Here is a 22,872-nt window from a genome sequence, read left to right as displayed (position 1 = left end):
GCCTTTTAAAAATTTTATTTATTTTAATCTTTCAGAAATGATGGAATCTCTGAATAGTAGAATTAATGAAACAGAAGAATTAGTGAGCCTGAAGACAGGCTACTTGAAAATACAGAGTCAGAGGAGACAAAAGAAAAAATAATAAAAAACAATGAAGCATGCCTATAAGATCTAGAAAACAGCCTCAAAAGGGCAAATCTAAGAGTTATTGGCTTTAAAGAGGAGGTAGAGAAGAGATAGAGGTAGAAAGTTTATTCAAAGAAATAACAGAATTTCCCAAACCTATTGAAAGAAATCAACATTCAAATACAAGAAGGTAATAGAATGCCGGGCAGATTAAAGTCAAAGACTACCTCAAGGCATTTAATAATCAAACTCCCAAAGCATCAGTAAGTCTGGCAGCAGATTTTTCAGTGAGCGCCTTACAGGTCAGGAGACAGTGGCATGACATATTTCAAGTGCTGAAGGAAAAAAACTTTTACCCTACAATAGTATATCCAGTGAAAATATCCTTCAAGCATAAAGGAGAAATAAAGACCTTTTCAGACAAACAAAAGCTAAGGGATTTCATCAACACCAGACTAGTCTTACAAGAAATGCTCAAGGGAGTTCTTTAATCTGAAAGAAAAGGATGTTAGTGAATGAAAATAAATCTCATTACAAAACTCATTGGTAATAGCAAAGTATACAGAAAAACACAGAATAGTATAACACTGTAATGGTGGTAGGCAAACTACTCTTGTCTTAAAGTAGAAAGACTAAATGATGAACCAATAGAAAATAATAACTATAGTTTATTGCAGCACTGTTCACAATAGCCAAGATTTGGAAGCAACTAAAGTGTCTATCAACAGATGAACGGATAAAGAAAATGTCCATATACATAATGGAGTACTATTCAGCCATAAAAAGAATGGTATCTTGTCATTTGCAACAATATGGTTGGAATTGGAGGTCTTTATGAAATAAGATGAAATAAGCCAGGCATAGAAAGACAAACATCACATGTTCTCACTTATTTGTGGGATCTAAAATCAAAACAATTGAACTCATGGACAGAGACAGTAGAAGGATGGTTACCAAAGTCTGGGAAGAGTAGAGGGGCTGTGGGGGACACGTGGGGATGGTTAATGGGACAAAAAGAAATAGTTAGAAAGCATGAATAAGACCTAGTATTTGATAGCACAACAGGAAGACTATAGTCAATAATAACTTTTTAAAATTATTTTATTTTATTTTTTTTTAGATGGAATCTCCCTCTGTTGCCCAGGCTGGAGTGTAGTGGCACCTTCTCAGCTCACTGCAGCCTCCACCTCCTGGGCTTCAATGATTCTCCTGCCTCAGCCTCCCGGGTAGCTGGGATTACAGGCGCCTGCCACCACGCCCAACTAATTTTTGTGTTTTTAGTAAAGATGGGATTTCACCATGTTGGCCAGGCTGGTCTCAAACTCCTGACCTCAGGTGATCCGCCCGCTTCGGCCTCTCAAAGTGTTAGGAGTATAGGCATGAGCCACTGCGCCCAGCTGATAATAACTTAATTGTACATTTAAAACTAACTACAAGAGTGTAATTGCATTGTTTGTAACACAAAGGATTAATGCTTGAAAGGATGGACACCCAATTTTCCATGATGTGATTATGACACACTGCATGCCCGCACCAAAATATCTCATGTACCCCATAAACATATATACCTACAATGTACTCACAAAATTTAAAAAAAAATTAATAAAACAATAAAATGAGGCCGGGTGTGGTGGCTCACTCCTGTAATCCCAGCACTTTGGAAGGCCGAGGCAGGTGGATCACCTGAGGTTGGGAGTTTGAGACCAGCCTGACCAACATGGAGAAACTCTGTCTCTACTATAAATACAAAATTAGCCAGGTGTGGTGGTGCATGCCTGTAATTCCAGCTACTTGGGAGGCTGAGGCAGGACAATCGTTTGAACCCAGGAGGTGGAAGGTTGCAGTGAGGGGAGATTGAACCATTGCACTCCAGCCTGGGCAACAAGAGCGAAACTCTGTCTCAAAATAAATAAATAAATAAATATAATAAAATGAAATAAAAATAAATAAATGTACAACATCAGGGAGTAGTTTTTAGTATACTCATGGAATTACAAAACCAACACCATAATCAATTTCAGAACATTTTCATCAACCCCAAAAGAAAGCCCAAACCCAAGAGCAGTCACTCCCAATCTCCTGGCAACCCTCTCCTACTCCACCCCGGCCCTAAGCAGCCACTCATCTACTTTTTGTCTCTAAGGACTTACCTATTCTGTACATTTCAAATAAATGGAATAATACAACATGTGGTCGTTGTGACTGGCTTCTTTCATTTAGCACAATGTTTTCAAGGTTCATTCATGTTGTAGCACATATCAGTACTTTATTTCTTTTTATTTTCAAATTCATTTTTATTCTAGTGTATGGCTGTATACATCACATTTTATTTTCCATTCATCAGTTGATGGACATTTAGGCCATTTCCATTGTTGTTGTTGTTGTTGTCGTCATTGTTGTTGTTTGGCTATTTATTATGAATAATGCTGCTATGAACATTTGTGAACAAGTTCTTGTGTAGACATAGATTTTCATTTTTCTGGGCTATAACCCTAGAAGTAGGATTGCTGAGTCATACAGTACCTCCATGTTCAACCTTTGGAGGAACAGTCAGACTATTTTCCAAAGTGCTGTACCATTTCACACTTCAACAACTGTGTATGAGAGTTCCAATTTTTCCACACTTTTGCCAACACCAAATTGCTGATCGCCAATTTCAGGTTTTTTCTATCTTTTGGGAGGCTGCCTGTCCGTGGCGCCAGCTGTTACCAGTTATTATTTTAGAGAAACAGTTAATAACCGCCTGGCCATCACCTGATGCTCGCCTGACATTCCTGGTGGGTGTGTGTGTGGCAGGGAGCCCTCTCCTGCTCTGCTCATGCCTGACTAGCTGCCTACTACAACAGGGCTACTGGGCTTTCTCAGCATTCTCTGTGGGTTTTCTGCTTACACAGACGAAAGCAAGCACCTATCTTTGCTTTATAAACAGACACAGAATTAATAGAAGAGACAAAATGAATAGTTCCCTTTTTATTAAAATAAAATTTTAAAACTCAATTCTTCTCCATTACAGTCATCTTTTGTGCCCTTTCTGTGAATTTTTATCTGTTATTATCGTGATTTCATGGCCTGCCACAGATTCAATTTACTTCAATTAACCATAATTATCATTCCTCCCCCATCTTCTTTCTTTCATGCCCAATTGTCAACTTGAACAATGGGAGCTCTTTTAAGTTGGCTCCTTTGTCCTTTTTAGCACTGTCCTTGACTTTCTTTCTTTCTTTTGCTTTCTTTCCTTCTTTTCTTTTTTTTTTTTTTTTTTGAGACAGAGTCTCATTGTTGTCCAGGTTGGACTGGCATAATCACGGCTCACTGCAGTCTTGACCTTCCCAGGCTCTGATGATCCTCCCATCTCAGCCTCCCAAGTAGCCGGGACTACAGGCACTCATCACCATGCCCAGCCACTTTTTGTATTTTTTGTAGAGATGGGGTTTCGCCATGTTGCCCAGGCTGATCTTGAACCCCTGTGCTCAAGTGATCCGTTCGTCTCGGCCTCCCACAGTGCTGGGATTACAGGCATGAGCCACTGTGCCCAGCCTGTCCTTCACATTCTTAAAGTCATCCTTGCTCTCTGGCAACAACAGAACATTCAAGTCCTGTCCTGATTCTTTCCTTCTCTGAGACATGGAATCTGTTGTCATCTAAGCCTTGCATTCTAAGGGGTCCCAGTTTCTATAAATGAAGAACAGTATTTGAAACCAAAGGTTAGGTCCTGGGGGTCCACGTGACAGTTAGTGACAAAACTACTACCTTCTCTGTTGGCCACTTTTTTGTTTGTTTGCTTGTTTGTTTGTTTGAGACAGAGTCTCGCTGTGTTGCCAGACTGGAGTGTAGTGGTGCCATCTTGGCTTACTGCAACCTCAACCTCCCAGGCTCAAGCAATCCTCCCACCTCAGCCTCCCAAGTAGCTGGGCCTACAAGTGCACCACCATGCCTGGCTAATTTTTGTTTTTGTTTTTAATAGAGACAGGTTTTCTTCATGTTGCCCAGGCTGGTCTCAAACTCATGGACTGAAGCCATCTGCCCATCTCAACCTTCCAAAATGCTGGGATTACAAGTATGATCCACTGTGCCTGGCCGATAGTTGGCGACTTTTAAGATAGACCTTAATGTCAAATTTGCTAACTTAACATGCTATTTGTTGTATCCTACTTGTATTAGAGACAGTAGGGTAGCACTCATCATGAAAACTTTCCACATCACTGAGAGACAATGAGGGGACCATACCCAGGTTTATGCAGGAATGAAGTGAAGGAACATGTGGAAGTTACAGTCAGTGTGGGGAAGTCTGGAGAGTGTGAATTAGGCCACACTGCAGGTAAGGTGAGGTCAGCTGGGAAACCAGTCCACTGTAGAGATTTTGAAGTCATAGTTTGAGATAAGATGAAGTGCTCAGTGATTTTTCCACCTGTTATTTTCACCTAGCAAAGACCTGTTTGAGCTACAGTCATTCAGGATGTGACCATGTTGGTCCCCCATCCCCAAAAGATATGCTGAAGTCTTAATCCCTGGCACCTCAGAATGTGATCTGATTTGGAAATAGGGTCTTTATAGAGGTAATCAAGTTAAAATGAGGTCATTAGAGTGAGCCTTGATCCAGTAGAATCTGTGTCTTTATTTAAAAAGCAACTAGCCGGGCATGGTGGTGCATGCCTGTAGTCCCAGCTACTCAAGAGGCTGAGATGGGAGAACTGCTTGAGCCCAGGAGTTCGAGGATGGAGTGAGCTATGATCATGCCACTGACTGCACTCCAGCCTGGGTAACAGAGCAAGAAAGATCTCACCTCTAGAAAGAAAAAAAAAAAAGGCAGGAGTGGTGTGAAACCCTGGGGGTGGAGCCTGGAGCATCTGCAGGACCCAAGAAAGTGGCCACAGAGAGGGGCCAAGGGGTAGGGGTGCTGGTGCTGACACTGCAGAGCCTTCTAGGCCTTCTTAGGGATTTGGCGTTTTATCTGTATCTGAAGAACCAGGGTTGCACTGATGGCAAGCCAAGATGCATTGTGTTTGCTAGGGGCTGCCAAGTCGCCAAGAGAGGAGATGACTCTGCAGATGGTTCTGCAGGGCCTGGCACAGGGCGAGTTTCCTGCATGAGGGAGGTGCTTTTATTTAATTGTTAAATTTGTTTCCTGTTTATGCCATTCTTTCTCACATGGGGATGTTCATGGCCTTCTGCCTGGGTGGTGACAGCAATCTCCTAATTGGCCTCATACCCACAGGCTCTGCCTCCTCCAGCCCATCCTATAAGTCAGCTCATCAGACGTCTCCGCTGCTCAGGTACTGGCTGGCTGCAGAGCCTGCAGCTTGCACAGAAGGTCGTTCCTGTGTGGCTGACTGCCCCTCCAGGCTCTGTCTGTGTCTTGTCCTCACCCTCACCCCTGTTCCTGCCCTCTGTCGGGCAGACACCACTGGTGGAACTCTTGAACATTTGCAGAATCAATGACTGAATGCACCAGGGCCCTGCCAGCCACCCCACCCTACGCGCGTCTGGAGCTCTTCACCACTCTGCACTTTGGTTCTGCGATTCGCCCACCTCCTCTTTCTCTTCCTGTTAAATGGAACATTCATTTGCTAGATTCCAGTTCCAGAAGCTCTTAACAAAACTTAAGGAATCCTAGAAGGGTACAGTAAGAGGAATGGAAGAAGGAAAGAAGTTAAAGTGTATTTGGTGGCCGGGCACAGTGGCTCACGCCTATAATCCCAGCACTTTGGGAGGCCAAGGCGGGAGGATCACTTGAAGTCAGGAATTCAAGACCAGCCTGGTCAACATGGCAAAACCCCATCTCTACTAAAAATATAAAAATTATCCAGGCGTAGTGGCGGGCAACTGTAAGCCCAGCTACTCGGAAAGCTGAGGCACGAGAATTGCTTGAACCCCAGAGGCGGAGGTTGCAGTGAGCTGAGACCGCGCTACTGCGCTCCAGCCTGGGTGACAGAGTGCGACTCCATCTCCAAAAATAAATAAATAAATAAGTGTGCTTGGTTCAGCGGAAAGACTAAAGCTACTCAATAACCTTTGACGTTAAATAAAATTATAACTTTAAATAGATGTAAGGGAAATCACTAATTAGACTAGAACTAAAGATCCACATTTTAAACTACTGGAAGGGCTGAAACAGCAACATAGAGAGCAACCCTTTCAGTGAAAATCGGGAAAAATGATACTCAGAAAAAATAAAGTAATACAGACATAAAAGTTTATCTCTTTTTAAAATAGAGTATTCATGTTCCATGAAACTGCTGGTGATAATTTTTAAACAGTGTATTCATGGAGAAAGGTCTGATAAGACGTTATTTCGGGGGTTATTCCTTGGCGGTAGAAGCTTTTCAGGACTTTTCAACTTTTTACTTTGTACTTTTACAAAGACCTGTATAGTACTGGGTTTACAATAAAAACAAAACACACACAAAAGCCCATTCATCTGCAAACAACTCATTGTTCAAGTCTTTCCTGACCCTCCCACTGAACTCCCAGGCCCATGGTGACTTTCTCATGACATTGAGTAATTATAGTTATAACTACTGTAACTAATGGGCCAGGCACTAAGCTCTCTAAGCTTCATCTTCCTTATCTGTAAAGTGGGGATAGTCAGAGTTCCCATGTGATAGGGTCGTTGAGATGACTCAACCAAATATTTGTATATGAACTTCTTAGCATCATGTCTGGCACAATAAGAACTCAATAACAATTTGCTGCTGTTACCATTATTATTATAATTTATTTTATTTTATTTTTTGATTGACAGAGTGTCACTCTGTCCCCCAGGCTGGAGTGCAGTGGCATGATCTTGGCTGACTGCAACCTCTACCTGCCGGGTTCAAAGGAGTCTCCTGCCTTAGCCTCCTGAGTAGCTGGGACTATGCCCCTGGCTAATTTTTTTTTTTTTTTTTCTTTTTTTTTTGAGACTCACTCTGTCGCTCCAAGCTAGAGTGCAGTGGCGCGATCTTGGCTCACTGCAATGTACGCCTCCCAAGTTCAAGCGATTCTCCTGCCTCAGCCTCCCGAGTAGCTGGGATTGCAGGCGCCGGCCATCATGCCCGACTCATTTTTGTATTTTCAGTAGAGATGGGATTTCACTATGCTGGCCAGGCTGGTCTTGAACTCCTGACCTCAGGTGATCCACCCACCTCAGTCTCCCAAAGTGCTGGGATTACAGGTGTGAGTCACTGTGCCTAGCCTAATCTTTGTATTTTTAGAAGAGAAGGGGGGTCTCACCATGTTGGCCAGGCTGGCCTAGAACTCCTGACCTCAGGTGATCTGCCCACCTTTGCCTCCAAAAGTGCTGGGATTACAGGTGTGAGCCACTGCACCCAGCCTCTAACTTACTTTAATTCCAAACATCCTTCCAAGGTAAGCATTATGAGCTTTATAAATGATGAAAATATGGCTCAGAGAGGTTAAGTAATTTGCCTAAAGTCACACAGCTAGTAAAGGATTTCCTGGGACATAACATGAAAGTTAATCAGCTACGAATGAAAGTTGTGGGGAATCTGTGCACAGTGAATGAGAGGCACTATCTGGGAAAGGCACTGTAGATGGTGCTAAGGAAATTGGGGAGTAAATAAATCCAATCAAAGGTAGCCCAGGGGAAGTATGCATGGATAAAGACTAGACCTAAGGAAGCAAAAATCAAATCCATGATACTAGGTTCCAAATGAAGAAAGAATGTGGCTGCAGAAGAGGGTGGCCTTTATGGAATCTAGGGAAGGGGAGCTCAAGGGACGAGAATCATGAGCTGTTTAGTCATTGTTCCCTGCAGGGGAACATGCAGACGGGTAAGTTCTGGCCATGAGTATTCTGTTGTAACCTATTTTTATTTTATTTTCTTAATTTTCTTTAATAGAGACAGGGTCTGGCTATGTTACCCAGGCTGATCTCCTGGGCTCAAGCGATTCTCCCACCTCAGCCTCCCTAAGAGATTACAGGTGTGAGCCACCACGCCCGGCCATAACCTGCTTTTAATCAGCAGCTTCAAAATGGCTGTGACATCAAGTGTATAATAACATTGAACTCACAGTCATGCTTTACATATCAAAAGATGGGTGGAGAGAGGCTTCTTACGTCAGTTTGATGGAACAATATGTGTGCTGTCTATTTCATGTACGCTAGAATCAATCCCTGGATTAAGCCAGACCAGTGGCATGGGCACACAGCACGGGATTGCACTGATCTGACTGATTCTGCCGGAACATGGTGCCCCCAGCTGTAACAGGAACACTGGAAGAAAAGAATAAATCATATGAAAACTTGTATTTATGGTAGGGGTGTGGCTGAGATGTTGTTCACTTTATCACCCCTTCTAGTCAAGGGAGACCAGCGGGACTTTTCCTTAGTTCAGCTAAAGACGGAATTCTTTGTCCCACAGCCATGAAAATTCAGGCTCACAGATAATTTGAATGGTGAGTGAGACAGGGTTTCATTGGCTGAAAAGAAAAGGGGGAAACAGGGACTCTCACTAGGCCAGAGTCCCTGCTAGAGCGCTTCCCACCCAACATTCAACCCCCAGGTTCCACACACGAAGAAGAGGGGCCAGGCTGCTCCCTGCTGCAAAGGGCGCAAACTTCCCGAGGCTCCACCTCAGTGGGCAGGCTGGTCGGGGTTTCTCCCAGGAGCCCCCTCCACCTGGCTGTCTCACTACTTCTGAGACTTTGGTCTCTGTACCTTCTGGACACCGGAAGCCATGTAATGGTTGTGTTTCCCTCTTTGAATTGGCTTCTAGAGAGCTCATTTCCAAATCTGTGACCCCCACCCACAACACAGCATGATGTTTATAGTAATCTCACTGGTTTTATCTGATTTTTCTAACTCTTCACTTGCCTTCGTATTTTTTTTCTTTCTTTTTTTTTTTTTTTTTTTGTTGGAGATTTTGGGGTCTCACTCATAGCTCACTGCAGTTTCAAATTCCTGGGCTCAAGTGATCTTCCAGCCTCAGCCTTCCAAGGAAGTAGCTGGGACTACAGGCATGTGCTCCAACAGCCTGGCTAATTCATTTTATTGTTTTTTAGAAATGAGATCTGGCTATGTTGACCAGGCTGGGCAGTCTCAAACTCCTGGCCTCAAGCAATCCTCCTGCCTTAGCCTCCAGAGTAGGTGGAGTTACAGGCAGGCACCACCAGGCTCAGCCCTAGATGTAATTTTTCATTCTATTGTATTGTGTTTAAGCTATTTTAGATTTTGTTTAAAACAAGGCTGGTATAGATACATACAGTGTTTTATTCCTGGACTGGGTTTTACTATGACCTGGATGAAATACTCCTAGAATACCTACCTCTCTTAACTTTGATTTATTGGTCACCCAGCAACAGATTTTGATTGGCAGTCAACTTTTCTTTCCAGGTATCTTGCTACTCGTTTATTTATTTTGTCATTTCACTGGTTCCATTCACTAGTTTCCATATTTCATTGCATCCTTTTTTGCTCTTGCATTTTGTTTTTTTATTTTTATGTCATTCTTTTAATTTTATATCATATTTATGTAATGTGGTTTTTCCTTAACTTTTTAAACTGTTTTGAAGTAAATTTCATTAAAAATTTCTTTTTTTAGCCAGGCGCAGTGGCTCACTCCTGTAATCCCAGCATTTTGGGAGGGTGAGGCGGGCGGATCACCTGAGGTCGGGAGTTTGAGACCAGCCTGACCAACATGGAGAAACTCCATCTCTTCTAAAAATACAAAAATTAGCTGGGCGTGGTGATGCACACCTGTAATCCTAGCTACTAGGGAGGCTGAGGCAGGACAATCGCTTGAACCTGGGAGGTGGAGGTTGCAGTGAGCCGAGATCACACCATTGTACTCTAGCCTGGGCAACAAGAGCAAAACTGTGTCTCAAAAACAACAACAACAAAAACTATTTATTTATTTTCTGAGACAAGTTCTGGCTCTATCACTCAGGCTGGAGTGTAGTGGTACAATCACGGCTCACTGCAGCCTGGACCTCCTGGGCTCAAATGATCCTCCCACCTCAGCCTCCCAAGTAGCTGGACTAGAGGCGTACACCAATATGCCTGGCTAATTTTTGTATTTTTAGTACAGAGTTTCGCCGTGTTGCCCAGGTTGGTCTCAAACTCCTGAGTTCAAGTGATCTGCCTTCCTTGGCCTCCCAAAGTGCTGGGATTATAGGCATGAGCCACCACGCCCGGCCTAAAATTTCTTTTACTGTGGTAAAAAGAAATATATATATATTTCAGCTATAAACAAGGAATTACATTCTGATACATGCTACAACATGGATGAATATTGAAAAAAGTTATGCAAAATGAAATAAGCCAGACACAAAAGGACAAATATTGTATGGTTTCACTTACAGCAGACATTTAAAATGGGGAAATCTGGTTTGTCAGCACAGCAGGGAAAAAAATAAATACAAATAAAATAGGAAAATCATAGAAGTGAAAAGTCAATTTGGCTAGGTGTACTGGCTCATACTTGTATGTATATATATATGTGTGTGTGTATGTATGTATGTTATATATATGAAAATGTATATGACATAAAATTTGGCATTTTAACCGTTTTATATTTTTATTTTATTTTTTATTTGTGTATTTTTTGAGATGGAGTCTCGCTGTTGTTGCCCAGGTTGGAGCATAGTGGCGCGATCTTGGCTCACTGTAGCCTCCGCCTCCCGGGTTCAAGTGATTCTCCTGCCTCAGCCTCCCCAGTGGCTGGGATTACAGGTGTCCACCACCATGCCCGGCTAATTTTTGTACTTTTAGTAGAGACGGGGTTTCGCCCTGTTAGCCAGGCTGGTCTCGTACTCCTGACCTCAGGTGATCCACCCACTTCAGCCTCCCAAAGTGCTGGAATTACAATCATGAGCCACTGTACCTGGCCCATTTTATGTTACTTTATTTTCTCAAGACGGAGTCTCGTTCTGTTGCCCAGGCTGGAGTGCAGTGGCAACACCTCAGTTCACTGCAAGCTCTACCTCCCAGGTTCAACCAATTCTCCTACCTCAGCCCCCTCGGTAGCTGGGATTACAGGTGTCTGCCACCATACCTGGCTGATTTTTGTATTTTTAGAGAGATGGGGTTTCACCATGTTGGCCAGTCTGGTCTCGAACTCCTGACCGTAGGTGATTCACCCGCCTTAGCCTCCCAAAGTGCTGGGTTTACAGGCATGAGCCACTGTGCCCGGCCTAACCATTTTAAATGTGTAATTCATTGGCATTAATTACATTTGACATTGTTGTGCAGTTGTCAACCACTATCTATTTCCAAACTTTTTCATTACTCCAAACAGAAACTCATTACCCATTAAGCAGTAACTCCCCATTCACCTTTCCCTCCAGCCCCTGGTAACCTCTAATCAACATTTTTCTGTTTTTTTTTTTTTTTAGAGATGGTGGGGATGGATGTCTCACCATGCTGCCCAGGTTGGTCTCGAACTCCTGGCCTCAAGCAGTTGTCCTGCCTCAGCCTCTCAGAGTGCTGGGATTACAGGCATGAGCCACGGCACCTTATTGACTTTTCACCTCTATGATTTTCCTATTTTACTTTTATTTATTTTTTTCCCTGCTGTGCTGACAAACCAGATTTCTCCATTTAAAATATCTAATGTAAGTGAAATCATACAATATTTGTCCTTTTGTGTCTGGCTTATTTCATTTTGCATAATTTTTTCCAATATTAATCCATGTTGTAGCACGTACCAAAATGTAATTTCTGCTGGGCATGGTGGCTCATACGTCTAATCCCAGCACTGTGGGAGGCCGAGGCAGGCAGATCACCTGAGGTCAGGAGTTTGAGACCAGCCTGGTCAACATGGTGAAACCCCGTCTCTACTAAAAAAAATACAAAAATTAGCTGGGTGTGATGGCGCGTGCCTATAATCCCAGCTACTCAGGAGGCTGAGACAGGAGAATTGCTTGAACCTGGGAGGCGGAGGCTGCAGTGAGCCGAGATTGCGCCATTGCACTCCAGCCTGGATGACAGAGCAAGACTCTGTATCCAAATAAACAAATAAATAAATAAAAAAAATGTAATTTCTTTTTTATGGCTGAATAATAGTACTTTGTTAAATTTTCAGTATTGTGTACTTTTTAAAATTAATTTTAACTGCTTACTTTTTCTTTTTCTTTTTTTTTTTTTTGGTAGAGATGGGGACCTCACTATGTTGCCCAGGTGGGCCTCAAACTCCTGGGCTCAAGCGATCCTCCCCTTTCAGCCTCCCAAAATGCTGAGATTACAGGCGTGAGCCACCTCGTTCTGCCACCATTTTATTTTTTGAGTAATGTCTTATTGTCTTAATTTCTTGGGTGACTAACAGTGATGCTTGATAGTATCACCCTAGCATAATGATAGCATCATCCTTAGCAAGGGAATTGGGCCCTGTTACCGGTAGATGGCGCTGTCGATCTTTTAAAGAGCGAGCTCTCTTGCTCTCCCACTTGGAACTCGCTGAGTCAAAACACAGCCTGAGTAGTTTAGGAGCTCCAAAGCCCCGCATATCTCCATTTTCCGCATTTTCTCTCATTAAGACCAACACAAATTTTACCTTTATTATTAGTTATGTGACCTGCTAAGACAATTTATAACACTTTTTATTATTGAAATTTTCAAACTTACACAAAAATAAAGAAAATGTCTCTACCTACCATGCAACTTCAACAATTATTAGCATTTACAAATCTTGGAACAATGTTATTTTCTCACATTATGTTCTATCTCATCCCTCTTAAAGTGTTATGAGATGGGATTCGAGACCAGCCTGACCAACATGGTGAAATTCCATCTCTCCTAAAATACAAAATTAGCCAGGCGTGGTGGCGTGCCCCTGTAATCCTAGTTACTCAGGAGGCCGAGGCAGGAGAATAGCTTGAACCCGGGAGGCGGAGGTTGCAGAGAGCCAAGATCGTGCCATTGCACTCCAGCCTGGGCGACAGAGTGAGACCCCATAACAAAAAAAAAAAACAGTTATGGAATGGGAAATCCATGCTCTAGGCTCAGTAAAATCACTCTACATTAGGAAAGTCTTGGAAACAGACTGCATTTCAGCAGGGAGAGGAGGGGAATTGATGATTTCATTCAAGAAAATAGCCTTAACTCACCGCCCTGACCAATAATCAGGTAATGTGGAATCTGCTCGTAAGATTTCTGGTGGAGGCCAGGCGCAGTGGCTCAAGCCTGTAATCCCAGCACTTTGGGAGGCCGAGACGGGCGGATCACGAGGTCAAGAGATCGAGACCATCCTGGCTAACCGCATTGAAAAACCGTCTCTACTAAAAATACCAAAAACTAGCGAGGCTGAGGTGGCGGTGCCTGGTCCCAGATACTCGGGGAGGCTGAGGCAGAAAGAATGCGTGAACCGAGGGCTGGGAGCTGCAGTGAGCTGAGATCCCGGCCCTGCACTCCAGCCTGGGCGACAGAGCAAGACTCCATCTCAAAAAAAAGAAAAACAAACAAACAAAAAGGACTACTCGTGGATGGCAAAAAATAGAGCACAACTGGGCTTTGAATACCTCTTACATCTGCCTGCCTTTGTCATGTTATTTCCAATCTGATTTCACCCCCTTCCTATCAGTATCTTAGGATCTCAGGGTGCAGCTGATCTCAGCTCCCTTCCTTATAGTGAGACCAAGATAAGTTGACTGGGCCTGGAAATATTATCAAGAGAGGTTTTCGAATGGAGTCTACTGAATTTCCACTGAGTCATGTCTGAAGATAAATCACAGGGCATCTATTCAGCAGTCCAGGCTGGTGTCTATCTTACTTCCTGAATGTGGGTCTTGGGTATCCCTCAGAGCGGCTGTCTGATATCAAGAAGGGAAATGTGTGCTAGAGATGGTTTACTGTTATAAGTCAAACAAATAAATTATTGAGTAAACCATGTTCAGCTTTTGTCCTGATAAATATACCTTCATCCTGATCTTGAAGGCTAGTGTAGCAGATACTGTTGTGTGCCACCCAAATCCTACGTTCACTATTGTCACTCATTCCCCAGCTGCCGGGAGTGTTGGTTGTGACAGTGCCCTCTCTGCTGAAAAGAGCTGCCTTGCCCAAGGTTACGCCTCCCCTCCCTGAGGCAGCCACACCCAGTGACTGGCAAATAAGAACATACAAAGTCCTGGTTATCTTGCCTCTAGTTTGGCCAACTTTAAAGGACTAGCCCAATGCCAGAGGCCTCCGCAACCCATGAGATCAGCTCAGTCCTCTTTACGGCTTCATTACAGTTCAACTTCCTCTCTTTCCCTGTCCCGTTTCTCTCAGCCTTTAAAGATGTTTATCCCAAGATTGTTCCCCAATAAACCTTCCGCAGACAAATCTATCCTAGAATCTGTTTTCTGGGAATCCAAGCGAAGACAGCCAGGCTGGAATTTAGAATTCTGAGACTCCCCTAGGTCCCATGGCAGAATATGGCTGAGTAAGGAAAGCTAGCTCTGGGTCCTCCACCTGCATCTGCCCTACTTTCTTTTCCTGAAAATTCAAGTCCCCTAAAACCTCCAGACCCATATCCTTCTCTGAAAACAGCCACCCTTTGGGGCCTCAGAGCACACACAACAGCAGCAGGGCATGCCCACGGGAGGATGGACCCCAGGAGGAGGCCATGCAAGCTTGGAAGCAGGCATGGGGGCCATTTGTGCCAGGAATTCAGGGGTTCCCAGTACCTAGACTGTAGTACTTGTAGAAGAGCTGTAAGCTTCATGGGTAGGCCTATCCCTTTGGCTTCTCAGACGTTTTGTCCTATAAGATGGGGGAATGATAGAGCAGGTTCCTCTAAATCATGGAGCCCAGGCAGGGTCCTCATGTGCTTGGATCCAAGGGTGGGAAAACTTTTTCTACCTAATTTAAGCCAGTGACATTTGTATCTCTGTTGCAAGCAGCCAAAAATTTATATTTTGACACATCTAGTTGACTTCCTGCACTTCTATGCCCATCTTCCTAAAAGAGAATAGTGTATCTCTCTAAAAGTAATTTCATTCTTTACTCTCAGGTCCTAGAATATACTGGTGTTTCCTATATTTTAATGATGTTTTCCACAATCAAAATCTGATTTCATTAGGAAATCCATTCATGCAAGAGATGTCTCTAATTAAAAACTATCCAAATAACTTCTCCAATAACCAACCACAATGGCCTTTTGGCTCTCCTCTCCGCTGAGGGCTTATGTCCCCAGATATCCTTTGACATCCGTCAGCGCTGCTCTCTATAGTGACAGTGTGCAGGAACATTTCCATTTATTGCCTCTCCAGTGATTCTCAGCCCTTTGTAAACAAAATTCCATCCAGTTCCTTCACAGGGCAGTCCTTTGAAAACTATGAGCCTCTATTGTTAGTCATGATATGCGGAGATTGTTGAGGGTCTCAAGTACCAAATCCACCTACTGCAATGCATTCAGAAAATATGCATTAGTTGCTTGTTCTGGTACAGTGTGTAAGAGCTTACCATTGGGGAGCTGCATGAAGAGTGCACAGGACATCTCTGTACTAATTTTGCAACTTTCCATGCATCTTTAATTATTTGAAAACAAAAAGAGAAGAAGAAAAAAAAAAGAGAAGGAGGCAGGACATTAAAAAATATGTCCTTATGGACAGGCTTGGTGGCTCACGTCTTTAATCCCAGCGTTTTGGGAGGCCGAGGCAGGCGGATCACCTGAGGGCAGGAGTTCAAGACCAGCCTGACCATCATGGCGAAACCCCGTCTCTACTAAAAGTACAAAAATTAGCCAGGTGTGGTGGCAGATGCCTGTAATCCCAGCTACTTTGGAGGCTGAGGCAGGAGAATCGCTTGAACCTGGGAGGCAGAGGTTGCAGTGAGCCAAGATCTCCCCACTTCACTCCAGCCTGGGCAACAAGAGAGAAACTCTGTCTCAAAAACAAAACAAAACAAAAAAACAACAAAACAAAACAACAAAAACAACAAAATCTCCTTATTCAAAAATTGAGGCCATTCCAGATAAAGGAACTCTCTTTATTCATACAGTTTTGGCTCCAAACTTTACTGTGGCTTCCTACGTTAGTGAACTAGATTAGTGAGCATGTGTGATTGCAGTGACTCTGCCTAGACAAGAGGCAGGGCAGCCTGCCCTGTCCCGTGAGTCCTTCCCCTTGGGCTTCCATAAAAGGGGTGAGGTGTCTTTCCCCAGCAGCAGGAGGCGTTGAGTAATTCTCATGACACCAGCCTTAAAAAAGGACTTGGCCTGCAGTCTGCCACACACATCTCCCTCAGGGCCACAGCAAGGCCACCGCAGCTGGTAGGTGCTTAATGGAGGATTTTTAGGATTTTGCATCTTGGTTATCTCATCGTTGAGGACTCGATCTGCATCTGGCATAGTCTAGGAGATGGAATTGAGGAAGGCCTATGCACAGAGTACTGGGAATTAGAGAGCTGAGTCACCGGAGAGTCTTGAACCTCAGAGCAGCTGCCTTTCTCTTGGACTCAGGCCAAGATTGAGAGAGACTGATGACATACTGCATCTCACAGGTTCCCAGGGGCACAAGGTTATTTGCAACCACAGCAGCTCCATTGGCTAAGGAGGCCTTGGGTTTCTGCAGGGATAAGAAGAATCAGAGCAGAGAAGAGCAGATGGAACGGTGATCGACGTAGGGCCCTGAAGTTTACTTGGTTGTCCTCTAGAATTGTGAGGTGCTGTGTTTACAAAAAAAGCATAACTTGCACTGTTCTCAGTCTCAGGATCCCAGGGAAAAGGGCTAAATAAAGACAATCTGCAATGCATTGGAAGGAAAAACTGAGAGGCTTATACATTTATGAGAGGTATCCCCACTATAGATTTGTACATTTTCCACAATGTAAGAATGTCCAGATGCCATTAAAAAAAAAAACAGACTAAGTGTATTTATTCATTTATCTATTTTTATTGACATTGTAATTGTATATATTCAGATGCCTTTTTTTTTTTTTTTTTTTTTTGAGATGGAGTTTTGCTCTTCTTGCCCAGGCTGGAGTGCAATGGCATGATCTAAGCTCGCTGCAACCTCCATCTCCTGAGTTCAAGCAATTCTGCTGCCTCAGCCTCCGGAGTAGCTGGGGCTGGGATTACAGGCATGCACCACCATGCCCAGCTAATTTTTCTATGCTGTGTAGAGACAGGGTTTTGCCATGTTGGCCAGGCTGGACTTGAACCCCTGACCTCAAGTGATCCTCCTGCCTCGGCCTCCCAAAGTGCTGGGATTACAGGACTGAGCCACCTCGCCCAGACTTTTTTTTTTTTTATAATGGAACCCTTCACAAATGTGTGTGTCATCCTTGAGCAGGGGCCATGCTAATATTCTGTGTGTCCGATGCCACTTTTTTTTTTAGACGGAGTCTCACTCTGTTGCCCAGGCACCTGCCCCCATCCCCAGCTAATTTTTCTTTGTATTTTTAATAGAGATGGGGTTCCACCATGTTGGTCAGGCTGGTCTGAAACTCCTGACCTCAGGTGATCTACCCGCCTCTGCCTCGCAAAATGCTGAGATTACAGGCATAAGCCACCGCGCCTGGCCTCAGATGCCACTTTTAAAGAGAAAAGGCAGTCTGCATGGATGGTGGAGTTCTTTGTTTTTTGTTTGTTTGTTTTTGTTGTTGTTGTTTGTTTTTTGAGACAGAGTCTCACTCTGTCACCCAGGCTGGAGTGCAGTGGCACAATCTCTGCTCACTGCAACCTCCATCTCCCAGGTTCAAACAATTCTCCTGTCTCAGCCTCCCAAGTAGCTGGGACTACAGGTGCCCTCCACCACGCCCGGCTAATTTTTGTATTTTTAGTAGAGGTGGGATTTCACCATATTGACCAGGCTGGTCTCAAACTCCTGACTTTAGGTGATCTGCCTGCCTTGGCCTCCCAAAATGCTGGGATTACAGGTGTGAGCCACCACGCCTGGCCTCTTTGTTTTTTAAACTCAGTACACATCTTAGTATTCTAATATATTGTCTCCTAAATGAATTTTTATTTATTTAAAATTTTTATCAAATTTATGCAGATAAGTAATCTAAAAAGTCAAATAGTTCTAGAAGACATAACAAAAACTATAGTCCGGTACCAACCCCTAATTCTCTGTTCCTAGAAGTAAAAGTATTTCGATGCTCAATTAGTTTTCTTCTTCCTGTTTCTTAATAGGAAGTTATATCAGTCAGGGTTCAGTGCAGGAACTAGAGATTATGCTAGGTAAATTAACAGGAAGACATTTTACTAAGGGTATTAAGAGCTTTTGAAATCTTTAGAAAGGCTGAGGGCGCAGGTTCTAAGCTGGGCTTTATGGAATGATATCCAGAACTATACAGATCTACTAGGTTTTCTTTTGATCATTTGTCTATGAATTTATCACAAATCTGTCAGCAAATTCTACAGAAGTCTATTTTTTTCTCTGCAGTCTAATGTATTACAATTAATCAATTCCCTCTTTTTCTTGGTAATATCTTTCTGTAACCAGGTAAAGGAATTTTCTTAATTCCTGAGGTTTTGGCCCCCCCTTTTTTTTTTTTTGAGATCCACTGTCACCCAGGCAGAAGTGCAACGGTGCAATCTTGGCTCACTGCAACCTCTGCCTTCTGGGTTCAAGCAATTCTCTGCCTCAGCCTCTTGAGTAGCTGGAATTACAGGCATGTGCCACCATGCCCAGCTAATTCTTTTATGTGTTTTTGGTACAGACGGGGTTTCACCATGTTGGCCGGGCTGGTCTCAAACTCCTAGCCTCAAGTGACCAACTCACCTTGGCTTTGCAAACTGCTGGGATTCAAGCATGAGCCACCATGCCCGGCCTCCAAACCATTTTGATCTGGACCTGTGGATCCCCAGTTCTCCCACACAGCAACCTCCTAGGGTGTCTCTTCAGCATCCTCCTGGGATTTTCATTCTCTTCGCTCTTTGGAGGATCCCACATCTTTATCTCTCTTGATCTAATCCCTTACTTTGATGGAACTTCCTAAGGTAAGGGGTAAGGGAGGGTAATTTTTGAAATTTCGTCTGAAAATGTCTTTTATATTATTATTACATCTGATTAACAGTTTTACTGAAAATAAAATTCCAAGTTGTAAAATTTACACCTAAATTAGGAAAGTACTGCTCCGCTATCTTCCAGCTTCCAGAGCTGCTATTGCAAAGCCCTCAGCTAGGCGTTATGGTGCACACCTGTAATACAAGCACTTTGGGAAGCCAAAGTGGGAGGACTGCTTGAGCCCAGGAGTTCAAGATCAGCCTGGGCACCGTAGTGAGATTTTGTCTCTACAAAACATAAAATAAAATTTAAAAATTAGCTGGGCATGGTGGTACACGTCTGTAGTTTTCAGGAGGCTGAGAGGGGATGATCCCTTGAGCCCAGGAGTTCAAGGCTGCAGTGAGCCATGATTGTATCACTACACTCCAGCCCGGGTGACAGAGTGAGATCCTGTCTCACTGTTTATTTTTATAAAAATAAAAATAAAAAATAAAGAAAAAGAAAAATAGGAGAAACCTCTATACCATTTGAGTTTTGATCTTTTTTATGTGACCTGTTATTTTCTTTTTGTCCAATTTGTGATTTTCCTTTTTGTCCTCAGTATTTTTAAAATTATGATACTATACCTTGGATTTCATTCCTTTTGTTAGACACTTCTGTTAGACACTTGATATCTATGTCTGTCTCACTTTGGAATCATATCTCTCAGGTCTGAGAGAAGTTCTTGAATTATTTCTTTGATAATTTCATCCCTTTTGTTCCCTCTGTCTATTCTTTCTAGAAATCCTCCTATTCATCCAGATTATCTAATTTTCATATATTTTCTATACCATCTACATTTCTTTTCCTTTTTTTTCTTTTGAGACAGTGTCACCCAGGTTGGAGTGTAGTGGCACTATCTCGGCTCACTCCAACCTCCACCTCTCCTGGGTTCAAGTGATTCTCCTGCCTTAGCCTCCCAAGTAGCTGGGATTACAGGCACATGCCACCACTCCTGGCTAATTTTTGTATTTTTAGTAGAGATGGGGTTTCACCGTGTTGGCAAGGCTGGTCTCAAACTCCCTAATCTCAAGTGATCAACCCACTTCGGCATCCCAAAGTGCAGAGATTACAGGCCTGAGCTACTGTGCACAGCTCCATCTACATTTCTTTATCCTTTGCTTCTTTTTAGAAGATTTCTTCAACTTAAAAATTTTTATTTAACGATGTGTTCTTTTACCATGGAGAGAATATCGTCTCTTATGTTTACAAAAATATTAATTGCACCAGATTTTATTATTTGGCTCTTTGCATTCTCTAAATTTCCTCTTCATTTTTTTTTTTTTTTTTTTTGAGACGGAGTCTTGCTCTGTCGCCCGGGCTGGAGTGCAGTGGCCAGATCTCAGCTCACTGCAAGCTCCGCCTCCCAGGTTTAGGCCATTCTCCTGCCTCAGCCTCCCGAGTAGGTGGGACTACAGGTGCCCGCCACGTCACCCAGCTAGTTTTTTGTATTTTTTAGTAGAGACGGGGTTTCACCGTGTTAGCCAGGATGGTCTCGATCTCCTGACCTCGTGATCCGCCCGTCTTGGCCTCCCAAAGTGCTGAGATTACAGGCTTGAGCCACCAGGCCCGGCCTTCTTTTTTTTTTTTTTTGACAGAGTCTCTCTATTGTGATCGAGGGCAGTGGCTTAATCACGGCTCAATGAAGCCTCAACCTCCCGGACTCAAGTGATCCTCCTATCTCAGCCTCCTAAGCAGCAGAGACTACAGGTGCACGCCACCGTGCCCGACTAATTTTTGTATTTGTGTGTAGACACAGAATCTCGCCCTGTTGCTCAGGCTATTCTTGAACTCTTGGGCTCCAGCGATCCGCCCAGCTTGGCTTCCGAAGGCATTGAGATTACAGGCGTGAGCCACCGCAACTGGCTTTATATTCCTTAATTCTTGTGTTTTCAATACATGTCTTTCATGTCAGTGGTTTTCATCCCACAATGACTAGGTTCTTATCAATGTATTGCCTCTCAACCGTAAATGCATCCTCTTAACTGCTCTGTATTAATGAATTAGGCGGTTCTCCTTCGCAGCCAGCACAATATCAAGCTTTCTCAGTAGAGGGCGCCGGAGGGACACTGCCGGAGGAAAGCGTTTCTTCTATCTCTGGTTCCGGGAGCTACGGTTTGTGATTCTTGTTGCTCCTGCGGCAGGGCTCATCAATGGCCAGGTAGCAACATCCGGTGGCCTCTGTCCCAGCTGCGTGCTGACAGCATGCGTTCCCCCAGCGAGCTCACCCTGACGTGGACGCTGCCTGCCCCAGGCCTTGCATGCAGTGAGTGGGCTCCCGATGCGGCAACCCCCCAGTTTCCCGCTTGCTCACGACTGTGCATAGGCTTTGGCCTGGGCATCCCAGGGAAATAATCTGGCACCCGGTGGGCACATGCACACTTTCTGCCGCGAGTTCTGAATCCAGCTTTGGGGTGGGGATGCTTCCACGTGTGTCCTTCTTTGGGTACTCTGCCTCGGCCCTATAGCATTCTTTGGAGTTCTCTGCACGTCTTTTTAGCTACTCCCTGTTAGGGTCAATAATTCTTTCTAATAATACATTTTCTCTGCTCAGATTGGGGCTTGGGCTTTGTGAATGATACAGTAATCCTTGGCTTACTTACATCTTAAGCTGTTTGGAAACTCCAGGTGTGTGTGCTGGGGGTGGGGGGAGGTTTCAGTGGGCTTTGCCGTAGTGCAACTGGGCCGAACTGTTTGTCCGGAAGACCCTTGAATTAGGGTCCAGTCAGGTGAAAGAAAAAAAATCCAGATATTTAAACAGAGGTAATTTTGTTTTGTTTTGTTTTGTTTTGTTTTATTTGAAAAGGAGTTTCACTCTGTTGCCCAGGCTGGAGTGCAGTGGGGCGATCTCGGCTTACTGCAATCACGGTCTACCAGGTTCAAATGATTCTCCTGCCTCAACCTCCCAAGTAGCTGGGATTACAGGCACCTGCCACCACACCCAGCTAAGTTTTGTATTTTTAGTAGAGTCAGGGTTTCACCATGTTGGCCAGGCTGGTCTGAAACTCCTGACCTCAGGTGATCCACCTGCCTCGGCCTTCCAAAGTGCTGGCATTACTGGCATGAGCCTCCGTGCCCAGACAGAGGTAATTTTGTATAAAGGATTGTTAACCACATATTGAGATCTAAAAAGACAAAAAGGGCACTGAGATACCACAGGGGTAGAATGCATGGGAATCAGGAATGGGACAACTGCCTCTCCCTCAGGCCTGGGGAACTGAGGGAAGAGGTCAGGATTATTCAATGGGAGAGTCTGGGAGGATGGCCCCATGGAGTTAGAACTCAGTTCCCTAAGGAGGAGCCTGGCCAGTGAGCCGGTATCACTGAGGCGGTGGGAAGAGGCCCTTGCTGGGAGTAGGAAAGAACCGCAGTTTGGGACCTGCTACTGCTGCTGGACCAGCTGTTGCTGCAGGGCTGAAGATCCTTGGCTGTGGTGATGCCCGCAGGATTGGGAAGCCAACAAGGGAAGGGGGTCCCTTCTTCCTCCAGTGCTGAAACCTCCCTCTACATCTAAGAGGGAACCAGCTGGAAAGGAGAGCTTGGAAGAGGGTTTTAAAGTCCAGTGACAGTAGCTTAGTATCTGTCAGAACCCCTTACCCCTGTGGTCCTAGGTGTTTTTCCTTGTCTGGTCAGTCTCTCCAGAGAAGGTTACTCTATTCATCGGCCTGGGGCAAGTCTGGCTGCTGGAGTTCTCAGAACCAGCTTTGTGGAGGGGACCAGGAAGCCTTACTGTTCCATATGCAGGCTTTTACATAACCTTAAATGACTTTTTCTTTCCTTTATTACTTCTTTTATTTTGTTATTTCTTTTATTATTACTTATTTTCTATTATTATTTCTTC

At 44.0% G+C, this 22,872-nt stretch overlaps 1 non-coding gene across 1 annotated transcript; it reads right to left on the bottom strand.

The window, feature by feature from the left end:
• Positions 1 to 17,288: 17,288 nt before the first annotated feature.
• Positions 17,289 to 17,390, bottom strand: LOC116275535. The gene has a single exon (XR_004184655.1). It is a non-coding gene; the product is annotated as a U6 spliceosomal RNA (small nuclear RNA).
• Between the last annotated feature and the right edge of the window lie 5,482 nt (positions 17,391 to 22,872).

Source organism: Papio anubis, chromosome 6 (genome assembly GCF_008728515.1).
Source record: "Papio anubis isolate 15944 chromosome 6, Panubis1.0, whole genome shotgun sequence".
Lineage (NCBI taxonomy): Eukaryota > Metazoa > Chordata > Mammalia > Primates > Cercopithecidae > Papio > Papio anubis.
This window is presented reverse-complemented; position numbering and strand designations above follow the sequence as displayed.